The following is a 22,244-nucleotide window of genomic DNA, read 5'->3' as shown; positions in this document are numbered from 1 at the left end:
TGAGTGTCCGGACACCTCCAAAAATCCAAACGATCGAAGATGTGTCGCAGACCCAAGCTGCCCCCAGCTCAAACCTGTGCTGCCCTGACAGTCCCAAGGGAACTCTACAAACTGACATCAGGAACCTGGGCTGGCCACTTTTCTTTCCCAAATACAATAGCTGATCTTTGCCTCCAGGGGCCTGTGGCCCTGAGTGGCCGGACACCTCCAAAAATCCAAACGATCGAAGATGTGTCGCAGACCCAAGCTGCCCCCAGCTCAAACCTGTGCTGCCCTGACAGCCCCAAGGGAACCCTACAAACTGACATCAGGAATTTGGGCTGGCCACTTTTCTTTCCCAAGGAAAAAGGCTGATCTTTGCCTCCAGGGGCCTGTGGCCCTGAGTGGCCGGACACCTCCAAAAATGCAAACGATCGAGGATGTGTCGGAGACCCAAGCTGCCCCCACCACAAACCTGTGCTGCCCTGACAGTCCCAAGGGAACCCTACAAACTGACATCAGGAACCTGGGCTGGCCACTTTTCCCGGGGAAAAAGGACCGGTCTTTGCCTCCAGGGGACTGTGGCCCTGACTGGACGGACACCTCCAAAAATCCAAACGATCGAGGATGTGTCGCAGACCCAAGCTGCCCCCAGCTCAAACCTCTGCTGCCCTGACAGTCCCAAGGGAACCCTACAAACTGACATCAGGAATTTGGGCTGGCCACTTTTCTTTCCCAGGGAAAAAGGACCGGCCTTTGTCTCCAGGAGCCTGTGGCCCTGAGTGGCCGGACACCTCCAAAAATCCAAACGATCGAAGATGTGTCGCAGACCCAAGCTGCCCCCAGCTCAAACCTGTGCTGCCCTGACAGTCCCAAGGGAACCCTACAAACTGACATCAGGAACCTGGGCTGGCCACTTCTCTTTCCCAAGTAAACGGGACCGGCCTTTGTCTCCAGGAGCCTGTGGCCCTGAGTGTCCGGACACCTCCAAAAATCCAAACGATCGAAGATGTGTCGCAGACCCAAGCTGCCCCCAGCTCAAACCTGTGCTGCCCTGACAGTCCCAAGGGAACTCTACAAACTGACATCAGGAAGCTGGGCTGGCCACTTTTCTTTCCCAAATAAAATAGCTGATCTTTGCCTCCAGGGGCCTGTGGCCCTGAGTGGCCGGACACCTCCAAAAATCCAAACGATCGAAGATGTGTCGCAGACCCAAGCTGCCCCCAGCTCAAACCTGTGCTGCCCTGACAGTCCCAAGGGAACTCTACAAACTGACATCAGGAACCTGGGCTGGCCACTTTTCTTTCCCAAATAAAATAGCTGATCTTTGCATCCAGGGGCCTGTGGCCCTGAGTGTCCGGACACCTCCAAAAATCCAAACGATCGAAGATGTGTCGCAGACCCAAGCTGCCCCCAGCTCAAACCTGTGCTGCCCTGACAGCCCCAAGGGAACCCTACAAACTGACATCAGGAACCTGGGCTGGCCACTTTTCTTTCCCAAGGAAAAAGGCTGATCTTTGCCTCCAGGGGCCTGTGGCCCTGAGTGGCCGGACACCTCCAAAAATCCAAACGATCGAAGATGTGTCGCAGACCCAAGCTGCCCCCAGCTCAAACCTGTGCTGCCCTGACAGTCCCAAGGGAACCCTACAAACTGACATCAGGAATTTGGGCTGGCCACTTTTCTTTCCCAAGGAAAAAGGACCGGCCTTTGTCTCCAGGAGCCTGTGGCCCTGAGTGGTCGGACACCTCCAAAAATCCAAACGATCGAAGATGTGTCGCAGACCCAAGCTGCCCCCAGCTCAAACCTGTGCTGCCCTGACAGTCCCAAGGGAACCCTACAAACTGACATCAGGAACCTGGGCTGGCCACTTTGCTTTCCCAAGGAAAAAGGCTGATCTTTGCCTCCAGGGGACTTTGGCCCTGAGTGGCCGGACACCTCCAAAAATCCAAACGATCGAAGATGTGTCGCAGACCCAAGCTGCCCCCAGCTCAAACCTGTGCTGCCCTGACAGTCCCAAGGGAACCCTAGAAACTGACATCAGGAATTTGGGCTGGCCACTTTTCTTTCCCAAGGAAAAAGGACCGGCCTTTGTCTCCAGGAGCCTGTGGCCCTGAGTGGCCGGACACCTCCAAAAATGCAAACGATCGAAGATGTGTCGCAGACCCAAGCTGCCCCCAGCTCAAACCTGTGCTGCCCTGACAGTCCCAAGGGAACCCTACAAACTGACATCAGGAACCTGGGCTGGCCACTTTTCCCAGGGAAAAAGGACCGGCCTTTGTCTCCAGGAGCCTGTGGCCCTAAGTGGCCGGGCACCTCCAAAAATGCAAACGATCGAAGATGTGTCGCAGACCCAAGCTGCCCCCACCTCAAACCTGTGCTGCCCTGACAGTCCCAAGGGAACCCTACAAACTGACATCAGGAACCTGGGCTGGCCACTTTTCTTTCCCAGGGAAAAGGACCGGTCTGTGTCTCCAGGGGCCTGTGGCCCTGAGTGTCCGGACACCTCCAAAAATCCAAACGATCGAAGATGTGTCGCAGACCCAAGATGCCCCCAGCTCAAACCTGTGCTGCCCTGACAGTCCCAAGGGAACCCTACAAACTGACATCAGGAACCTGGGCTGGTCACTTTTCTTTCCCAAGGAAAAAGGCTGATCTTTGCCTCCAGGGGCCTGTGGCCCTGAGTGGCCGGACACCTCCAAAAATCCAAACGATCGAAGATGTGTCGCAGACCCAAGCTGCCCCCAGCTCAAACCTGTGCTGCCCTGACAGTCCCAAGGGAACCCTAGAAACTGACATCAGGAATTTGGGCTGGCCACTTTTCTTTCCCAAGGAAAAAGGACCGGCCTTTGTCTCCAGGAGCCTGTGGCCCTGAGTGGCCGGACACCTCCAAAAATCCAAACGATCGAAGATGTGTCGCAGACCCAAGCTGACCCCAGCTCAAACCTGTGTTGCCCTGACAGTCCCAAGGGAACCCTACAAACTGACATCAGGAACCTGGGTTGGCCACTTTTCCCGGGGAAAAAGGACCGGTCTTTGTCTCCAGGGGACTGTGGCCCTGACTGGACGGACACCTCCAAAAATCCAAATGATCGAGGATGTGTCGCAGACCGAAGCTGCCCCCACCTCAAACCTGTGCTGCCCTGACAGTCCCAAGCGAACCCTACAAACTGACATCAGGAACCTGGGCTGGCCACTTTTCTTTCCCAAGGAAAAAGGACCGGCCTTTGTCTCCAGGAGCCTGTGGCCCTGAGTGGCCGGGCACCTCCAAAAATCCAAACGATCGAAGATGTGTCGCAGACCCAAGCTGCCCCCACCTCAAACCTGTGCTGCCCTGACAGTCCCAAGGGAACCCTACAAACTGACATCAGGAACCTGGGCTGGCCACTTTTCTTTCCCAAATAAAATAGCTGATCTTTGCCTCCAGGGGCCTGTGGCCCTGAGTGGCCGGGCACCTCCAAAAATCCAAACGATCGAAGATGTGTCGCAGACCCAAGCTGCCCCCAGCTCAAACCTGTGCTGCCCTGACAGTCCCAAGGGAACCCTACAAACTGACATCAGGATTTTGGGATGGCCACTTTTCTTTCCCAAATAAAATAGCTGATCTTTGCCTCCAGGGGCCTGTGGCCCTGAGTGGCCGGACACCTCCAAAAATCCAAACGATTGAAGATGTGTCGCAGACCCAAGCTGCCCCCAGCTCAAACCTGTGCTGCCCTGACAGTCCCAAGGGAACTCTACAAACTGACATCAGGAAGCTGGGCTGGCCACTTTTCTTTCCCAAATAAAATAGCTGATCTTTGCCTCCAGGGGCCTGTGGCCCTGAGTGGCCGGACACCTCCAAAAATCCAAACGATCGAAGATGTGTCGCAGACCCAAGCTGCCCCCAGCTCAAACCTGTGCTGCCCTGACAGTCCCAAGGGAACCCTACAAACTGACATCAGGAACCTGGGCTGGCCACTTTTCTTTCCGTGGGAAAAAGGACCGGTCTTTGTCTCCAGGGGCCTGTGGCCCTGAAGTGGCCGGACACCTCCAAAAATCCAAACGATCGAAGATGTGTCGCAGACCCAAGCTGCCCCCAGCTCAAACCTCTGCTGCCCTGACAGTCCCAAGGGAACTCTACAAACTGACATCAGGAACCTGGGCTGGCCACTTTTCTTTCCCAAATACAATAGCTGATCTTTGCCTCCAGGGGCCTGTGGCCCTGAGTGGCCGGACACCTCCAAAAATCCAAACGATCGAAGATGTGTCGCAGACCCAAGCTGCCCCCAGCTCAAACCTGTGCTGCCCTGACAGTCCCAAGGGAACCCTACAAACTGACATCAGGAATTTGGGATGGCCACTTTTCTTTCCCAGGGAAAAGGACCGGTCTGTGTCTCCAGGGGCCTGTGGCCCTGAGTGTCCGGACACCTCCAAAAATCCAAACGATCGAAGATGTGTCGCAGACCCAAGCTGCCCCCAGCTCAAACCTGTGCTGCCCTGACAGTCCCAAGGGAACCCTACAAACTGACATCAGGAACCTGGGCTGGCCACTTTGCTTTCCCAAGGAAAAAGGCTGATCTTTGCCTCCAGGGGACTTTGGCCCTGAGTGGCCGGACACCTCCAAAAATCCAAACGATCGAAGATGTGTCGCAGACCCAAGCTGCCCCCAGCTCAAACCTGTGCTGCCCTGACAGTCCCAAGGGAACCCTAGAAACTGACATCAGGAATTTGGGCTGGCCACTTTTCTTTCCCAAGGAAAAAGGACCGGCCTTTGTCTCCAGGAGCCTGTGGCCCTGAGTGGCCGGACACCTCCAAAAATGCAAACGATCGAAGATGTGTCGCAGACCCAAGCTGCCCCCAGCTCAAACCTGTGCTGCCCTGACAGTCCCAAGGGAACCCTACAAACTGACATCAGGAACCTGGGCTGGCCACTTTTCCCAGGGAAAAAGGACCGGCCTTTGTCTCCAGGAGCCTGTGGCCCTGAGTGGCCGGGCACCTCCAAAAATGCAAACGATCGAAGATGTGTCGCAGACCCAAGCTGCCCCCACCTCAAACCTGTGCTGCCCTGACAGTCCCAAGGGAACCCTACAAACTGACATCAGGAACCTGGGCTGGCCACTTTTCTTTCCCAAGGAAAAAGGACTGGCCTTTGTCTCCAGGAGCCTGTGGCCCTGAGTGGCCGGACACCTCCAAAAATCCAAACGATCGAAGATGTGTCGCAGACCCAAGCTGTCCCCAGCTCAAACCTGTGCTGCCCTGACAGTCCCAAGGGAACCCTACAAACTGACATCAGGAACCTGGGCTGGCCACTTTTCTTTCCCAATTAAAAAGGCTGATCTTTGCCTCCAGGGGCCTGTGGCCCTGAGTGTCCGGACACCTCCAAAAATCCAAACGATCGAAGATGTGTCGCAGACCCAAGCTGCCCCCAGCTCAAACCTGTGCTGCCCTGACAGTCCCAAGGGAACTCTACAAACTGACATCAGGAACCTGGGCTGGCCACTTTTCTTTCCCAAATACAATAGCTGATCTTTGCCTCCAGGGGCCTGTGGCCCTGAGTGGCCGGACACCTCCAAAAATCCAAACGATCGAAGATGTGTCGCAGACCCAAGCTGCCCCCAGCTCAAACCTGTGCTGCCCTGACAGTCCCAAGGGAACCCTAGAAACTGACATCAGGAATTTGGGCTGGCCACTTTTCTTTCCCAAGGAAAAAGGACCGGCCTTTGTCTCCAGGAGCCTGTGGCCCTGAGTGGCCGGACACCTCCAAAAATGCAAACGATCGAAGATGTGTCGCAGACCCAAGCTGCCCCCAGCTCAAACCTGTGCTGCCCTGACAGTCCCAAGGGAACCCTACAAACTGACATCAGGAACCTGGGCTGGCCACTTTTCCCAGGGAAAAAGGACCGGCCTTTGTCTCCAGGAGCCTGTGGCCCTAAGTGGCCGGGCACCTCCAAAAATGCAAACGATCGAAGATGTGTCGCAGACCCAAGCTGCCCCCACCTCAAACCTGTGCTGCCCTGACAGTCCCAAGGGAACCCTACAAACTGACATCAGGAACCTGGGCTGGCCACTTTTCTTTCCCAGGGAAAAGGACCGGTCTGTGTCTCCAGGGGCCTGTGGCCCTGAGTGTCCGGACACCTCCAAAAATCCAAACGATCGAAGATGTGTCGCAGACCCAAGATGCCCCCAGCTCAAACCTGTGCTGCCCTGACAGTCCCAAGGGAACCCTACAAACTGACATCAGGAACCTGGGCTGGTCACTTTTCTTTCCCAAGGAAAAAGGCTGATCTTTGCCTCCAGGGGCCTGTGGCCCTGAGTGGCCGGACACCTCCAAAAATCCAAACGATCGAAGATGTGTCGCAGACCCAAGCTGCCCCCAGCTCAAACCTGTGCTGCCCTGACAGTCCCAAGGGAACCCTAGAAACTGACATCAGGAATTTGGGCTGGCCACTTTTCTTTCCCAAGGAAAAAGGACCGGCCTTTGTCTCCAGGAGCCTGTGGCCCTGAGTGGCCGGACACCTCCAAAAATCCAAACGATCGAAGATGTGTCGCAGACCCAAGCTGACCCCAGCTCAAACCTGTGTTGCCCTGACAGTCCCAAGGGAACCCTACAAACTGACATCAGGAACCTGGGTTGGCCACTTTTCCCGGGGAAAAAGGACCGGTCTTTGTCTCCAGGGGACTGTGGCCCTGACTGGACGGACACCTCCAAAAATCCAAATGATCGAGGATGTGTCGCAGACCGAAGCTGCCCCCACCTCAAACCTGTGCTGCCCTGACAGTCCCAAGCGAACCCTACAAACTGACATCAGGAACCTGGGCTGGCCACTTTTCTTTCCCAAGGAAAAAGGACCGGCCTTTGTCTCCAGGAGCCTGTGGCCCTGAGTGGCCGGGCACCTCCAAAAATCCAAACGATCGAAGATGTGTCGCAGACCCAAGCTGCCCCCACCTCAAACCTGTGCTGCCCTGACAGTCCCAAGGGAACCCTACAAACTGACATCAGGAACCTGGGCTGGCCACTTTTCTTTCCCAAATAAAATAGCTGATCTTTGCCTCCAGGGGCCTGTGGCCCTGAGTGGCCGGGCACCTCCAAAAATCCAAACGATCGAAGATGTGTCGCAGACCCAAGCTGCCCCCAGCTCAAACCTGTGCTGCCCTGACAGTCCCAAGGGAACCCTACAAACTGACATCAGGATTTTGGGATGGCCACTTTTCTTTCCCAAATAAAATAGCTGATCTTTGCCTCCAGGGGCCTGTGGCCCTGAGTGGCCGGACACCTCCAAAAATCCAAACGATTGAAGATGTGTCGCAGACCCAAGCTGCCCCCAGCTCAAACCTGTGCTGCCCTGACAGTCCCAAGGGAACTCTACAAACTGACATCAGGAAGCTGGGCTGGCCACTTTTCTTTCCCAAATAAAATAGCTGATCTTTGCCTCCAGGGGCCTGTGGCCCTGAGTGGCCGGACACCTCCAAAAATCCAAACGATCGAAGATGTGTCGCAGACCCAAGCTGCCCCCAGCTCAAACCTGTGCTGCCCTGACAGTCCCAAGGGAACCCTACAAACTGACATCAGGAACCTGGGCTGGCCACTTTTCTTTCCGTGGGAAAAAGGACCGGTCTTTGTCTCCAGGGGCCTGTGGCCCTGAAGTGGCCGGACACCTCCAAAAATCCAAACGATCGAAGATGTGTCGCAGACCCAAGCTGCCCCCAGCTCAAACCTCTGCTGCCCTGACAGTCCCAAGGGAACTCTACAAACTGACATCAGGAACCTGGGCTGGCCACTTTTCTTTCCCAAATACAATAGCTGATCTTTGCCTCCAGGGGCCTGTGGCCCTGAGTGGCCGGACACCTCCAAAAATCCAAACGATCGAAGATGTGTCGCAGACCCAAGCTGCCCCCAGCTCAAACCTGTGCTGCCCTGACAGTCCCAAGGGAACCCTACAAACTGACATCAGGAATTTGGGATGGCCACTTTTCTTTCCCAGGGAAAAGGACCGGTCTGTGTCTCCAGGGGCCTGTGGCCCTGAGTGTCCGGACACCTCCAAAAATCCAAACGATCGAAGATGTGTCGCAGACCCAAGCTGCCCCCAGCTCAAACCTGTGCTGCCCTGACAGTCCCAAGGGAACCCTACAAACTGACATCAGGAACCTGGGCTGGCCACTTTGCTTTCCCAAGGAAAAAGGCTGATCTTTGCCTCCAGGGGACTTTGGCCCTGAGTGGCCGGACACCTCCAAAAATCCAAACGATCGAAGATGTGTCGCAGACCCAAGCTGCCCCCAGCTCAAACCTGTGCTGCCCTGACAGTCCCAAGGGAACCCTAGAAACTGACATCAGGAATTTGGGCTGGCCACTTTTCTTTCCCAAGGAAAAAGGACCGGCCTTTGTCTCCAGGAGCCTGTGGCCCTGAGTGGCCGGACACCTCCAAAAATGCAAACGATCGAAGATGTGTCGCAGACCCAAGCTGCCCCCAGCTCAAACCTGTGCTGCCCTGACAGTCCCAAGGGAACCCTACAAACTGACATCAGGAACCTGGGCTGGCCACTTTTCCCAGGGAAAAAGGACCGGCCTTTGTCTCCAGGAGCCTGTGGCCCTGAGTGGCCGGGCACCTCCAAAAATGCAAACGATCGAAGATGTGTCGCAGACCCAAGCTGCCCGCACCTCAAACCTGTGCTGCCCTGACAGTCCCAAGGGAACCCTACAAACTGACATCAGGAACCTGGGCTGGCCACTTTTCTTTCCCAAGGAAAAAGGACTGGCCTTTGTCTCCAGGAGCCTGTGGCCCTGAGTGGCCGGACACCTCCAAAAATCCAAACGATCGAAGATGTGTCGCAGACCCAAGCTGTCCCCAGCTCAAACCTGTGCTGCCCTGACAGTCCCAAGGGAACCCTACAAACTGACATCAGGAACCTGGGCTGGCCACTTTTCTTTCCCAATTAAAAAGGCTGATCTTTGCCTCCAGGGGCCTGTGGCCCTGAGTGTCCGGACACCTCCAAAAATCCAAACGATCGAAGATGTGTCGCAGACCCAAGCTGCCCCCAGCTCAAACCTGTGCTGCCCTGACAGTCCCAAGGGAACTCTACAAACTGACATCAGGAACCTGGGCTGGCCACTTTTCTTTCCCAAATACAATAGCTGATCTTTGCCTCCAGGGGCCTGTGGCCCTGAGTGGCCGGACACCTCCAAAAATCCAAACGATCGAAGATGTGTCGCAGACCCAAGCTGCCCCCAGCTCAAACCTGTGCTGCCCTGACAGCCCCAAGGGAACCCTACAAACTGACATCAGGAATTTGGGCTGGCCACTTTTCTTTCCCAAGGAAAAAGGCTGATCTTTGCCTCCAGGGGCCTGTGGCCCTGAGTGGCCGGACACCTCCAAAAATGCAAACGATCGAGGATGTGTCGGAGACCCAAGCTGCCCCCACCACAAACCTGTGCTGCCCTGACAGTCCCAAGGGAACCCTACAAACTGACATCAGGAACCTGGGCTGGCCACTTTTCCCGGGGAAAAAGGACCGGTCTTTGCCTCCAGGGGACTGTGGCCCTGACTGGACGGACACCTCCAAAAATCCAAACGATCGAGGATGTGTCGCAGACCCAAGCTGCCCCCAGCTCAAACCTGTGCTGCCCTGACAGTCCCAAGGGAACCCTACAAACTGACATCAGGAATTTGGGATGGCCACTTTTCTTTCCCAGGGAAAAAGGACCGGCCTTTGTCTCCAGGAGCCTGTGGCCCTGAGTGGCCGGACACCTCCAAAAATCCAAACGATCGAAGATGTGTCGCAGACCCAAGCTGCCCCCAGCTCAAACCTGTGCTGCCCTGACAGTCCCAAGGGAACCCTACAAACTGACATCAGGAACCTGGGCTGGCCACTTCTCTTTCCCAAGTAAACGGGACCGGCCTTTGTCTCCAGGAGCCTGTGGCCCTGAGTGTCCGGACACCTCCAAAAATCCAAACGATCGAAGATGTGTCGCAGACCCAAGCTGCCCCCAGCTCAAACCTGTGCTGCCCTGACAGTCCCAAGGGAACTCTACAAACTGACATCAGGAAGCTGGGCTGGCCACTTTTCTTTCCCAAATAAAATAGCTGATCTTTGCCTCCAGGGGCCTGTGGCCCTGAGTGGCCGGACACCTCCAAAAATCCAAACGATCGAAGATGTGTCGCAGACCCAAGCTGCCCCCAGCTCAAACCTGTGCTGCCCTGACAGTCCCAAGGGAACTCTACAAACTGACATCAGGAACCTGGGCTGGCCACTTTTCTTTCCCAAATAAAATAGCTGATCTTTGCATCCAGGGGCCTGTGGCCCTGAGTGTCCGGACACCTCCAAAAATCCAAACGATCGAAGATGTGTCGCAGACCCAAGCTGCCCCCAGCTCAAACCTGTGCTGCCCTGACAGCCCCAAGGGAACCCTACAAACTGACATCAGGAACCTGGGCTGGCCACTTTTCTTTCCCAAGGAAAAAGGCTGATCTTTGCCTCCAGGGGCCTGTGGCCCTGAGTGGCCGGACACCTCCAAAAATCCAAACGATCGAAGATGTGTCGCAGACCCAAGCTGCCCCCAGCTCAAACCTGTGCTGCCCTGACAGTCCCAAGGGAACCCTACAAACTGACATCAGGAATTTGGGCTGGCCACTTTTCTTTCCCAAGGAAAAAGGACCGGCCTTTGTCTCCAGGAGCCTGTGGCCCTGAGTGGCCGGACACCTCCAAAAATCCAAACGATCGAAGATGTGTCGCAGACCCAAGCTGCCCCCAGCTCAAACCTGTGCTGCCCTGACAGTCCCAAGGGAACCCTACAAACTGACATCAGGAACCTGGGCTGGCCACTTTGCTTTCCCAAGGAAAAAGGCTGATCTTTGCCTCCAGGGGACTTTGGCCCTGAGTGGCCGGACACCTCCAAAAATCCAAACGATCGAAGATGTGTCGCAGACCCAAGCTGCCCCCAGCTCAAACCTGTGCTGCCCTGACAGTCCCAAGGGAACCCTAGAAACTGACATCAGGAATTTGGGCTGGCCACTTTTCTTTCCCAAGGAAAAAGGACCGGCCTTTGTCTCCAGGAGCCTGTGGCCCTGAGTGGCCGGACACCTCCAAAAATGCAAACGATCGAAGATGTGTCGCAGACCCAAGCTGCCCCCAGCTCAAACCTGTGCTGCCCTGACAGTCCCAAGGGAACCCTACAAACTGACATCAGGAACCTGGGCTGGCCACTTTTCCCAGGGAAAAAGGACCGGCCTTTGTCTCCAGGAGCCTGTGGCCCTGAGTGGCCGGGCACCTCCAAAAATGCAAACGATCGAAGATGTGTCGCAGACCCAAGCTGCCCCCACCTCAAACCTGTGCTGCCCTGACAGTCCCAAGGGAACCCTACAAACTGACATCAGGAACCTGGGCTGGCCACTTTTCTTTCCCAAGGAAAAAGGACTGGCCTTTGTCTCCAGGAGCCTGTGGCCCTGAGTGGCCGGACACCTCCAAAAATCCAAACGATCGAAGATGTGTCGCAGACCCAAGCTGTCCCCAGCTCAAACCTGTGCTGCCCTGACAGTCCCAAGGGAACCCTACAAACTGACATCAGGAACCTGGGCTGGCCACTTTTCTTTCCCAATTAAAAAGGCTGATCTTTGCCTCCAGGGGCCTGTGGCCCTGAGTGTCCGGACACCTCCAAAAATCCAAACGATCGAAGATGTGTCGCAGACCCAAGCTGCCCCCAGCTCAAACCTGTGCTGCCCTGACAGTCCCAAGGGAACTCTACAAACTGACATCAGGAACCTGGGCTGGCCACTTTTCTTTCCCAAATACAATAGCTGATCTTTGCCTCCAGGGGCCTGTGGCCCTGAGTGGCCGGACACCTCCAAAAATCCAAACGATCGAAGATGTGTCGCAGACCCAAGCTGCCCCCAGCTCAAACCTGTGCTGCCCTGACAGCCCCAAGGGAACCCTACAAACTGACATCAGGAATTTGGGCTGGCCACTTTTCTTTCCCAAGGAAAAAGGCTGATCTTTGCCTCCAGGGGCCTGTGGCCCTGAGTGGCCGGACACCTCCAAAAATGCAAACGATCGAGGATGTGTCGGAGACCCAAGCTGCCCCCACCACAAACCTGTGCTGCCCTGACAGTCCCAAGGGAACCCTACAAACTGACATCAGGAACCTGGGCTGGCCACTTTTCCCGGGGAAAAAGGACCGGTCTTTGCCTCCAGGGGACTGTGGCCCTGACTGGACGGACACCTCCAAAAATCCAAACGATCGAGGATGTGTCGCAGACCCAAGCTGCCCCCAGCTCAAACCTCTGCTGCCCTGACAGTCCCAAGGGAACCCTACAAACTGACATCAGGAATTTGGGATGGCCACTTTTCTTTCCCAGGGAAAAAGGACCGGCCTTTGTCTCCAGGAGCCTGTGGCCCTGAGTGGCCGGACACCTCCAAAAATCCAAACGATCGAAGATGTGTCGCAGACCCAAGCTGCCCCCAGCTCAAACCTGTGCTGCCCTGACAGTCCCAAGGGAACCCTACAAACTGACATCAGGAACCTGGGCTGGCCACTTCTCTTTCCCAAGTAAACGGGACCGGCCTTTGTCTCCAGGAGCCTGTGGCCCTGAGTGTCCGGACACCTCCAAAAATCCAAACGATCGAAGATGTGTCGCAGACCCAAGCTGCCCCCAGCTCAAACCTGTGCTGCCCTGACAGTCCCAAGGGAACTCTACAAACTGACATCAGGAAGCTGGGCTGGCCACTTTTCTTTCCCAAATAAAATAGCTGATCTTTGCCTCCAGGGGCCTGTGGCCCTGAGTGGCCGGACACCTCCAAAAATCCAAACGATCGAAGATGTGTCGCAGACCCAAGCTGCCCCCAGCTCAAACCTGTGCTGCCCTGACAGCCCCAAGGGAACCCTACAAACTGACATCAGGAACCTGGGCTGGCCACTTTTCTTTCCCAAGGAAAAAGGCTGATCTTTGCCTCCAGGGGCCTGTGGCCCTGAGTGGCCGGACACCTCCAAAAATCCAAACGATCGAAGATGTGTCGCAGACCCAAGCTGCCCCCAGCTCAAACCTGTGCTGCCCTGACAGTCCCAAGGGAACCCTACAAACTGACATCAGGAACCTGGGCTGGCCACTTTTCTTTCCCAAATAAAATAGCTGTTCTTTGCCTCCAGGGGCCTGTGGCCCTGAGTGGCCGGACACCTCCAAAAATCCAAACGATCGAAGATGTGTCGCAGACCCAAGCTGCCCCCAGCTCAAACCTGTGCTGCCCTGACAGTCCCAAGGGAACCCTACAAACTGACATCAGGAACCTGGGCTGGCCACTTCTCTTTCCCAAGTAAACGGGACCGGCCTTTGTCTCCAGGAGCCTGTGGCCCTGAGTGTCCGGACACCTCCAAAAATCCAAACGATCGAAGATGTGTCGCAGACCCAAGCTGCCCCCAGCTCAAACCTGTGCTGCCCTGACAGTCCCAAGGGAACTCTACAAACTGACATCAGGAAGCTGGGCTGGCCACTTTTCTTTCCCAAATAAAATAGCTGATCTTTGCCTCCAGGGGCCTGTGGCCCTGAGTGGCCGGACACCTCCAAAAATCCAAACGATCGAAGATGTGTCGCAGACCCAAGCTGCCCCCAGCTCAAACCTGTGCTGCCCTGACAGTCCCAAGGGAACTCTACAAACTGACATCAGGAACCTGGGCTGGCCACTTTTCTTTCCCAAATAAAATAGCTGATCTTTGCATCCAGGGGCCTGTGGCCCTGAGTGTCCGGACACCTCCAAAAATCCAAACGATCGAAGATGTGTCGCAGACCCAAGCTGCCCCCAGCTCAAACCTGTGCTGCCCTGACAGCCCCAAGGGAACCCTACAAACTGACATCAGGAACCTGGGCTGGCCACTTTTCTTTCCCAAGGAAAAAGGCTGATCTTTGCCTCCAGGGGCCTGTGGCCCTGAGTGGCCGGACACCTCCAAAAATCCAAACGATCGAAGATGTGTCGCAGACCCAAGCTGCCCCCAGCTCAAACCTGTGCTGCCCTGACAGTCCCAAGGGAACCCTACAAACTGACATCAGGAATTTGGGCTGGCCACTTTTCTTTCCCAAGGAAAAAGGACCGGCCTTTGTCTCCAGGAGCCTGTGGCCCTGAGTGGCCGGACACCTCCAAAAATCCAAACGATCGAAGATGTGTCGCAGACCCAAGCTGCCCCCAGCTCAAACCTGTGCTGCCCTGACAGTCCCAAGGGAACCCTACAAACTGACATCAGGAACCTGGGCTGGCCACTTTGCTTTCCCAAGGAAAAAGGCTGATCTTTGCCTCCAGGGGACTTTGGCCCTGAGTGGCCGGACACCTCCAAAAATCCAAACGATCGAAGATGTGTCGCAGACCCAAGCTGCCCCCAGCTCAAACCTGTGCTGCCCTGACAGTCCCAAGGGAACCCTAGAAACTGACATCAGGAATTTGGGCTGGCCACTTTTCTTTCCCAAGGAAAAAGGACCGGCCTTTGTCTCCAGGAGCCTGTGGCCCTGAGTGGCCGGACACCTCCAAAAATGCAAACGATCGAAGATGTGTCGCAGACCCAAGCTGCCCCCAGCTCAAACCTGTGCTGCCCTGACAGTCCCAAGGGAACCCTACAAACTGACATCAGGAACCTGGGCTGGCCACTTTTCCCAGGGAAAAAGGACCGGCCTTTGTCTCCAGGAGCCTGTGGCCCTGAGTGGCCGGGCACCTCCAAAAATGCAAACGATCGAAGATGTGTCGCAGACCCAAGCTGCCCCCACCTCAAACCTGTGCTGCCCTGACAGTCCCAAGGGAACCCTACAAACTGACATCAGGAACCTGGGCTGGCCACTTTTCTTTCCCAAGGAAAAAGGACTGGCCTTTGTCTCCAGGAGCCTGTGGCCCTGAGTGGCCGGACACCTCCAAAAATCCAAACGATCGAAGATGTGTCGCAGACCCAAGCTGTCCCCAGCTCAAACCTGTGCTGCCCTGACAGTCCCAAGGGAACCCTACAAACTGACATCAGGAACCTGGGCTGGCCACTTTTCTTTCCCAATTAAAAAGGCTGATCTTTGCCTCCAGGGGCCTGTGGCCCTGAGTGTCCGGACACCTCCAAAAATCCAAACGATCGAAGATGTGTCGCAGACCCAAGCTGCCCCCAGCTCAAACCTGTGCTGCCCTGACAGTCCCAAGGGAACTCTACAAACTGACATCAGGAACCTGGGCTGGCCACTTTTCTTTCCCAAATACAATAGCTGATCTTTGCCTCCAGGGGCCTGTGGCCCTGAGTGGCCGGACACCTCCAAAAATCCAAACGATCGAAGATGTGTCGCAGACCCAAGCTGCCCCCAGCTCAAACCTGTGCTGCCCTGACAGCCCCAAGGGAACCCTACAAACTGACATCAGGAATTTGGGCTGGCCACTTTTCTTTCCCAAGGAAAAAGGCTGATCTTTGCCTCCAGGGGCCTGTGGCCCTGAGTGGCCGGACACCTCCAAAAATGCAAACGATCGAGGATGTGTCGGAGACCCAAGCTGCCCCCACCACAAACCTGTGCTGCCCTGACAGTCCCAAGGGAACCCTACAAACTGACATCAGGAACCTGGGCTGGCCACTTTTCCCGGGGAAAAAGGACCGGTCTTTGCCTCCAGGGGACTGTGGCCCTGACTGGACGGACACCTCCAAAAATCCAAACGATCGAGGATGTGTCGCAGACCCAAGCTGCCCCCAGCTCAAACCTCTGCTGCCCTGACAGTCCCAAGGGAACCCTACAAACTGACATCAGGAATTTGGGATGGCCACTTTTCTTTCCCAGGGAAAAAGGACCGGCCTTTGTCTCCAGGAGCCTGTGGCCCTGAGTGGCCGGACACCTCCAAAAATCCAAACGATCGAAGATGTGTCGCAGACCCAAGCTGCCCCCAGCTCAAACCTGTGCTGCCCTGACAGTCCCAAGGGAACCCTACAAACTGACATCAGGAACCTGGGCTGGCCACTTCTCTTTCCCAAGTAAACGGGACCGGCCTTTGTCTCCAGGAGCCTGTGGCCCTGAGTGTCCGGACACCTCCAAAAATCCAAACGATCGAAGATGTGTCGCAGACCCAAGCTGCCCCCAGCTCAAACCTGTGCTGCCCTGACAGTCCCAAGGGAACTCTACAAACTGACATCAGGAAGCTGGGCTGGCCACTTTTCTTTCCCAAATAAAATAGCTGATCTTTGCCTCCAGGGGCCTGTGGCCCTGAGTGGCCGGACACCTCCAAAAATCCAAACGATCGAAGATGTGTCGCAGACCCAAGCTGCCCCCAGCTCAAACCTGTGCTGCCCTGACAGCCCCAAGGGAACCCTACAAACTGACATCAGGAACCTGGGCTGGCCACTTTTCTTTCCCAAGGAAAAAGGCTGATCTTTGCCTCCAGGGGCCTGTGGCCCTGAGTGGCCGGACACCTCCAAAAATCCAAACGATCGAAGATGCGTCGCAGACCCAAGCTGCCCCCAGCTCAAACCTGTGCTGCCCTGACAGTCCCAAGGGAACCCTACAAACTGACATCAGGAACCTGGGCTGGCCACTTTTCTTTCCCAAATAAAATAGCTGTTCTTTGCCTCCAGGGGCCTGTGGCCCTGAGTGGCCGGACACCTCCAAAAATCCAAACGATCGAAGATGTGTCGCAGACCCAAGCTGCCCCCAGCTCAAACCTGTGCTGCCCTGACAGTCCCAAGGGAACCCTACAAACTGACATCAGGAACCTGGGCTGGCCACTTCTCTTTCCCAAGTAAACGGGACCGGCCTTTGTCTCCAGGAGCCTGTGGCCCTGAGTGTCCGGACACCTCCAAAAATCCAAACAATCGAAGATGTGTCGCAGACCCAAGCTGCCCCCACCTCAAACCTGTGCTGCCCTGACAGTCCCAAGGGAACTCTACAAACTGACATCAGGAACCTGGGCTGGCCACTTTTCTTTCCCAAATAAAATAGCTGATCTTTGCCTCCAGGGGCCTGTGGCCCTGAGTGGCCGGACACCTCCAAAAATGCAAACGATCGAAGATGTGTCGCAGACCCAAGCTGCCCCCAGCTCAAACCTGTGCTGCCCTGACAGTCCCAAGGGAACTCTACAAACTGACATCAGGAACCTGGGCTGGCCACTTTTCTTTCCCAAGGAAAAAGGCTGATCTTTGCCTCCAGGGGCCTGTGGCCCTGAAGTGGCCGGACACCTCCAAAAATGCAAACGATCGAAGATGTGTCGCAGACCCAAGCTGCCCCCAGCTCAAACCTGTGTTGCCCTGACAGTCCCAAGGGAACCCTACAAACTGACATCAGGAACCTGGGCTGGCCACTTTTCCCGGGGAAAAAGGACCGGTCTTTGTCTCCAGGGGACTGTGGCCCTGACTGGACGGACACCTCCAAAAATCCAAATGATCGAGGATGTGTCGCAGACCCAAGCTGCCCCCAGCTCAAACCTCTGCTGCCCTGACAGTCCCAAGGGAACTCTACAAACTGACATCAAGAACCTGGGCGGGCCACTTTTCTTTCCCAAGAAAAAGGCTGATCTTTGTCTCCAGGAGCCTGTGGCCCTGAGTGGCCGGACACCTCCAAAAATCCAAACGATCGAAGATGTGTCGCAGACCCAAGCTGCCCCCAGCTCAAACCTCTGCTGCCCTGACAGTCCCAAGGGAACCCTACAAACTGACATCAGGAACCTGGGCTGGCCACTTTTCTTTCCCAGGGAAAAGGACCAGTCTTTGTCTCCAGGGGCCTGTGGCCCTGAAGTGGCCGGACACCTCCAAAAATCCAAACGATCGAAGATGTGTCACAGACCCAAGCTGCCCCCAGCTCAAACCTGTGCTGCCCTGACAGTCCCAAGGGAACCCTACAAACTGACATCAGGAACCTGGGTTGGCCACTTTTCCCGGGGAAAAAGGACCGGTCTTTGTCTCCAGGGGACTGTGGCCCTGACTGGACGGACACCTCCAAAAATCCAAATGATCGAGGATGTGTCGCAGACCGAAGCTGCCCCCACCTCAAACCTGTGCTGCCCTGACAGTCCCAAGCGAACCCTACAAACTGACATCAGGAACCTGGGCTGGCCACTTTTCTTTCCCAAGGAAAAAGGACCGGCCTTTGTCTCCAGGAGCCTGTGGCCCTGAGTGGCCGGGCACCTCCAAAAATCCAAACGATCGAGGATGTGTCGCAGACCCAAGCTGCCCCCAGCTCAAACCTGTGCTGCCCTGACAGTCCCAAGGGAACCCTACAAACTGACATCAGGAACCTGGGCTGGCCACTTTTCTTTCCCAAATAAAATAGCTGATCTTTGCCTCCAGGGGCCTGTGGCCCTGAGTGGCCGGGCACCTCCAAAAATCCAAACGATCGAAGATGTGTCGCAGACCCAAGCTGCCCCCAGCTCAAACCTGTGCTGCCCTGACAGTCCCAAGGGAACCCTACAAACTGACATCAGGATTTTGGGATGGCCACTTTTCTTTCCCAAATAAAATAGCTGATCTTTGCCTCCAGGGGCCTGTGGCCCTGAGTGGCCGGACACCTCCAAAAATCCAAACGATTGAAGATGTGTCGCAGACCCAAGCTGCCCCCAGCTCAAACCTGTGCTGCCCTGACAGTCCCAAGGGAACTCTACAAACTGACATCAGGAAGCTGGGCTGGCCACTTTTCTTTCCCAAATAAAATAGCTGATCTTTGCCTCCAGGGGCCTGTGGCCCTGAGTGGCCGGACACCTCCAAAAATCCAAACGATCGAAGATGTGTCGCAGACCCAAGCTGCCCCCAGCTCAAACCTGTGCTGCCCTGACAGTCCCAAGGGAACCCTACAAACTGACATCAGGAACCTGGGCTGGCCACTTTTCTTTCCGTGGGAAAAAGGACCGGTCTTTGTCTCCAGGGGCCTGTGGCCCTGAAGTGGCCGGACACCTCCAAAAATCCAAACGATCGAAGATGTGTCGCAGACCCAAGCTGCCCCCAGCTCAAACCTGTGCTGCCCTGACAGTCCCAAGGGAACCCTACAAACTGACATGAGGAACCTGGGCTGGCCACTTTGCTTTCCCAAGGAAAAAGGCTGATCTTTGCCTCCAGGGGACTTTGGCCCTGAGTGGCCGGACACCTCCAAAAATCCAAACGATCGAAGATGTGTCGCAGACCCAAGCTGCCCCCAGCTCAAACCTGTGCTGCCCTGACAGTCCCAAGGGAACCCTAGAAACTGACATCAGGAATTTGGGCTGGCCACTTTTCTTTCCCAAGGAAAAAGGACCGGCCTTTGTCTCCAGGAGCCTGTGGCCCTGAGTGGCCGGACACCTCCAAAAATGCAAACGATCGAAGATGTGTCGCAGACCCAAGCTGCCCCCAGCTCAAACCTGTGCTGCCCTGACAGTCCCAAGGGAACCCTACAAACTGACATCAGGAACCTGGGCTGGCCACTTTTCCCAGGGAAAAAGGACCGGCCTTTGTCTCCAGGAGCCTGTGGCCCTGAGTGGCCGGGCACCTCCAAAAATGCAAACGATCGAAGATGTGTCGCAGACCCAAGCTGCCCCCACCTCAAACCTGTGCTGCCCTGACAGTCCCAAGGGAACCCTACAAACTGACATCAGGAACCTGGGCTGGCCACTTTTCTTTCCCAAGGAAAAAGGACTGGCCTTTTTCTCCAGGAGCCTGTGGCCCTGAGTGGCCGGACACCTCCAAAAATCCAAACGATCGAAGATGTGTCGCAGACCCAAGCTGTCCCCAGCTCAAACCTGTGCTGCCCTGACAGTCCCAAGGGAACCCTACAAACTGACATCAGGAACCTGGGCTGGCCACTTTTCTTTCCCAATTAAAAAGGCTGATCTTTGCCTCCAGGGGCCTGTGGCCCTGAGTGGCCGGACACCTCCAAAAATCCAAACGATCGAAGATGTGTCGCAGACCCAAGCTGCCCCCAGCTCAAACCTGTGCTGCCCTGACAGCCCCAAGGGAACCCTACAAACTGACATCAGGAATTTGGGCTGGCCACTTTTCTTTCCCAAGGAAAAAGGCTGATCTTTGCCTCCAGGGGCCTGTGGCCCTGAGTGGCCGGACACCTCCAAAAATGCAAACGATCGAGGATGTGTCGGAGACCCAAGCTGCCCCCACCACAAACCTGTGCTGCCCTGACAGTCCCAAGGGAACCCTAGAAACTGACATCAGGAATTTGGGCTGGCCACTTTTCTTTCCCAAGGAAAAAGGACCGGCCTTTGTCTCCAGGAGCCTGTGGCCCTGAGTGGCCGGACACCTCCAAAAATGCAAACGATCGAAGATGTGTCGCAGACCCAAGCTGACCCCAGCTCAAACCTGTGTTGCCCTGACAGTCCCAAGGGAACCCTACAAACTGACATCAGGAACCTGGGCTGGCCACTTTTCCCGGGGAAAAAGGACCGGTCTTTGCCTCCAGGGGACTGTGGCCCTGACTGGACGGACACCTCCAAAAATCCAAACGATCGAAGATGTGTCGCAGACCCAAGCTGCCCCCAGCTCAAACCTCTGCTGCCCTGACAGTCCCAAGGGAACCCTACAAACTGACATCAGGAATTTGGGATGGCCACTTTTCTTTCCCAGGGAAAAAGGACCGGCCTTTGTCTCCAGGAGCCTGTGGCCCTGAGTGGCCGGACACCTCCAAAAATCCAAACGATCGAAGATGTGTCGCAGACCCAAGCTGCCCCCAGCTCAAACCTGTGCTGCCCTGACAGTCCCAAGGGAACCCTACAAACTGACATCAGGAACCTGGGCTGGCCACTTCTCTTTCCCAAGTAAACGGGACCGGCCTTTGTCTCCAGGAGCCTGTGGCCCTGAGTGTCCGGACACCTCCAAAAATCCAAACGATCGAAGATGTGTCGCAGACCCAAGCTGCCCCCAGCTCAAACCTGTGCTGCCCTGACAGTCCCAAGGGAACTCTACAAACTGACATCAGGAACCTGGGCTGGCCACTTTTCTTTCCCAAATAAAATAGCTGATCTTTGCATCCAGGGGCCTGTGGCCCTGAGTGTCCGGACACCTCCAAAAATCCAAACGATCGAAGATGTGTCGCAGACCCAAGCTGCCCCCAGCTCAAACCTGTGCTGCCCTGACAGCCCCAAGGGAACCCTACAAACTGACATCAGGAACCTGGGCTGGCCACTTTTCTTTCCCAAGGAAAAAGGCTGATCTTTGCCTCCAGGGGCCTGTGGCCCTGAGTGGCTGGACACCTCCAAAAATCCAAACGATCGAAGATGTGTCGCAGACCCAAGCTGCCCCCAGCTCAAACCTGTGCTGCCCTGACAGTCCCAAGGGAACCCTACAAACTGACATCAGGAATTTGGGCTGGCCACTTTTCTTTCCCAAGGAAAAAGGACCGGCCTTTGTCTCCAGGAGCCTGTGGCCCTGAGTGGCCGGACACCTCCAAAAATCCAAACGATCGAAGATGTGTCGCAGACCCAAGCTGCCCCCAGCTCAAACCTGTGCTGCCCTGACAGTCCCAAGGGAACCCTACAAACTGACATCAGGAACCTGGGCTGGCCACTTTTCTTTCCCAAATAAAATAGCTGTTCTTTGCCTCCAGGGGCCTGTGGCCCTGAGTGGCCGGACACCTCCAAAAATCCAAACGATCGAAGATGTGTCGCAGACCCAAGCTGCCCCCAGCTCAAACCTGTGCTGCCCTGACAGTCCCAAGGGAACCCTACAAACTGACATCAGGAACCTGGGCTGGCCACTTCTCTTTCCCAAGTAAACGGGACCGGCCTTTGTCTCCAGGAGCCTGTGGCCCTGAGTGTCCGGACACCTCCAAAAATCCAAACAATCGAAGATGTGTCGCAGACCCAAGCTGCCCCCACCTCAAACCTGTGCTGCCCTGACAGTCCCAAGGGAACTCTACAAACTGACATCAGGAACCTGGGCTGGCCACTTTTCTTTCCCAAATAAAATAGCTGATCTTTGCCTCCAGGGGCCTGTGGCCCTGAGTGGCCGGACACCTCCAAAAATGCAAACGATCGAAGATGTGTCGCAGACCCAAGCTGCCCCCAGCTCAAACCTGTGCTGCCCTGACAGTCCCAAGGGAACTCTACAAACTGACATCAGGAACCTGGGCTGGCCACTTTTCTTTCCCAAGGAAAAAGGCTGATCTTTGCCTCCAGGGGCCTGTGGCCCTGAAGTGGCCGGACACCTCCAAAAATGCAAACGATCGAAGATGTGTCGCAGACCCAAGCTGCCCCCACCTCAAACCTGTGCTGCCCTGACAGTCCCAAGGGAACCCTAGAAACTGACATCAGGAATTTGGGCTGGCCACTTTTCTTTCCCAAGGAAAAAGGACCGGCCTTTGTCTCCAGGAGCCTGTGGCCCTGAGTGGCCGGACACCTC

This window comes from Vidua macroura, chromosome 28 (assembly GCF_024509145.1).
Source record: "Vidua macroura isolate BioBank_ID:100142 chromosome 28, ASM2450914v1, whole genome shotgun sequence".
Classification (NCBI taxonomy): Eukaryota; Metazoa; Chordata; class Aves; order Passeriformes; family Viduidae; genus Vidua; species Vidua macroura.
This window is presented reverse-complemented; position numbering follows the sequence as displayed.